Source organism: Empidonax traillii, unplaced genomic scaffold, assembly GCF_003031625.1.
Source record: "Empidonax traillii isolate 1590-97213 ecotype Southwest subspecies unplaced genomic scaffold, ASM303162v1 scaffold1389:size274315, whole genome shotgun sequence".
NCBI classification, from domain to species: domain Eukaryota; kingdom Metazoa; phylum Chordata; class Aves; order Passeriformes; family Tyrannidae; genus Empidonax; species Empidonax traillii.
The window spans coordinates 60,914-63,764 of NW_020956582.1; the positions used below are offsets into that span (position 1 = coordinate 60,914).

At 59.0% G+C, this 2,851-nt stretch overlaps 1 protein-coding gene across 3 annotated transcripts in view; it reads right to left on the bottom strand.

Annotated features, from left to right (window-relative positions):
- FBXO34 (F-box protein 34) overlaps positions 1-632 on the bottom strand; it is a 41,039-nt gene extending 40,407 nt beyond the window's left edge. For all 3 annotated transcript variants that reach the window (XM_027906995.1, XM_027906997.1, XM_027906996.1), the window contains exon 1: positions 544-632. The gene's annotated coding sequence lies outside the window, so the exon portion shown is untranslated. The remainder of the gene's footprint in view (positions 1-543) is intronic.
- Positions 633-2,851: the final 2,219 nt, after the last annotated feature.

Below are 2,851 nucleotides of genomic sequence, written 5' to 3' on the forward strand. Positions count from 1 at the left end.
ATTTTGGGGGGAAAAAAAGATAAGGGAAGGGGGCGTTTTGAAAAGCAGGTCCGCGAGAAGGCGGAGAGCAGCGGGGCTGCGTCCCCACGGCCACGCGTGGGACGGTCGCGTTACGCAACCACGGTGGGGACGGGGATGCCCCGAGCCCCGCACGGTGACCCGGCGGTGTTGGGGAAGGGGGGAACACGGGGCCGCTCCCGGGGCCGGGAGAGCCGCGGGAGCGCTGCCAGGGCAAGGCAGGGCAGGGCAGGGCAGGGCAGGCAGCGCGATAAACCCCCCCACACCCCCACCCCGGGGAGAGGCGGGCGCCGGGAGGGGGAGCGTTAAAACGACCGGGTGAAAGAACGCGGAGCGCGGGGGGCGCGGAGCCCTCGGCACGGCCCCGTCCTGCGGGCGGGCAGCGGCCCCGCCGCCGCCATGGCCGGCGGAGCGCGGGAGGGCCCCGCTGGCCGCTCGGCCGCCCACCTGCCCCGCACCGCGCCGGGCCCGGAGCACACGCACCCACCCACCCACACACCCACCGCCGCGCCCGCGGGAGCCTACCCGGAGCGGGGCCGGAGCACGGGGCGCCGCGGAGCCGCCAGGCTCGGCTGGGCTCGGCTCGGCTCGGCCGGATCCCCCCTGCGCCCCGGCGGCGGCGGGAGGAGCCGCGGCGGCCGCGCCAATCCGGGGCGGAGCGGGGCGGGACGCGGAGCCGGCGGGGAGGGCCGCGGGGAGGGCCGCGGGGCCGCCCCCGCGCCGCGCCAGGCACCGGCAGCCCCGCCGCGCCAGGCACCGGGGACTCGGCTCGGGGCGCTGCCCGTTCCTGGGGACTCGAGCCCCCCGCAACCCCCGCCGCTCGCCCCGCCGTGCCCGGGCTCGGAGCGCCCTGCCCGCCTTTGGCGACCGACGTGGCACCGGGAGCCGCGGGGGTGCCGGTTCTCGGCCCGCTGTGTGGCAGCGGCAGGTTAACGTGGTGGTTAACAGGCTAAAGAGCTGCGCGGTCCTCTGCAGGAGGCCAAAAACTCGTTGGATAGAGCTCCTGGCTTTCAAATCTACCGAACTCCCGATTGCAGGGCCGAAAGGATCACAGGATCGGTTGGGTCGGAAAATACCTCTGAGATCACCGAGTCCAACCTATGACTGAGCACCACCACCACCACCACGTCAGGTAGACCGTGGCACAAAGTGCCACATCGAGTCTTTGCTTAAACACCTCCAAGGTGACTCAACCACCTCCCTGGACAGCCCATCCCAAAAGAGCTGCTGGGAGGTCACTGAGAGTGTCCCTCGGTAGTGAAACCCCACCAGAGAGGTGCCGGCCTTGCCAGTTTGTTTTGCCAACGTTGCCTTCCCAGGAACAATCGCTAAATACCCTTTGCTGTCATCTGCCCTTGACGAGCTGCTGTTCCTGGTGTAGATTATCCGGGGAGGCACAGCTGTGCAGACCCAGGCAGTGGTTTGTCACGCAAGTGTCACCCCCAGCCATCCTCTCTGTGCTGTCCCGGTGGAGCCTCAGCCTGTAGGGAGAAAGAAACAGGCACTGGAGAAATCCTTCTAAACCAGAGGTAACGAGAACAAGCAAGAAACACAAAGGGAAGGCATTGGGAAAAGGGGAATAAAGGGGTGAAACCAGCTGATGACTTGAGCCTAAAGGGGTTCCTGCAAGAAGGAGCTTCCCCTCTCCTTAAAAGATTTTGGCAGTTCATTTCCAGTTAGAGGGATGTGGGCAGGGATGGAGATTCCCATGGAGGACCAGCTATGAATCAGGGGGAGGGCAGGGTAGCAAACCAAGAAGGCCTGGTTTCTCTCACACCCGAGGGTACAGCACTAAGCTGTATTATGGGAGGTTTAGGTTGGATATTAGGAAAAAGTTTTTCACTCAGAGGATGGTTGGGCACTGAACAGGCTCCCCAGGGCAGGGAGCACAGCACCAATTCTGCCAAATTCAAGAAGAATTTGGACGATGCTCTCAGGCGCATGGGGGGATTGTTGGGATGTCCCATGCAGGGCCAGGAGCTGGACTCATTGATCCTTATGGGCACTTCCAACTCAGGATATTCTATGATTCTATGATTCCCTGAGCTGCAGGAGGGCAGCACTACTTATTCTGTGTAATAGAACACTGTGAGGAGATCCTTGAGGCCGTTCTTAAGCTAAAAAGCAGTCTAAGTGTGTCAGCACAGCACTGTGATAGTCCTGACAAGGGGCAGAGCTAATTAGCCAAGGCCCAGGATCACATTAATGTGGTGTCTCAGATGGCTGAGATGAACCTCCTAAAGCCTCTGGAGTCCCTGTTGACTACAGCCACTACATACAAAGACAAAGAGAGGGCAGGAAGGAAGATAGAGGTGAAATGAGTTGCTGAAGGTCAAATATTAGATCAGGAGAGAAATCAGACCCCTCCAGTACTTTCTCCTCTGAACCGTAACAAAACCCCAGAACAACAATGGGATTTAGCTGCTGCTGACACAGGAGCTTCCTGTGTTCCAGGGGAAAATTCTGGATTTTGGTATAGGACCAAATGCTCATGGAAAAAAAAAACCTCTTTACTAGCATGACCCCACAGTTCAGTGACATACAGTGCCACGCAAGATATCACTAGATGACTTAAAGAGGGATGAAATATGTGCCCTGTCATATTAGAAGGTGGCCCCACAAGGGTACAGTCCCAATCTTTTGTTGTAAGTCGATAAAGACAGAAAACTGCCATTTGCTGCTAAATGACTCCTAACAATTAAACAACCTTTCTCCTCCCACCGCCTCGGGGCATTTACAGATAATATAAGAAAGATTTTGCACATTGTTTAGCTTACATGGCCATCTGGTCCTTCTGCATTTCAGTAGCCTCGAATATTAAAAAAAAAAAAAA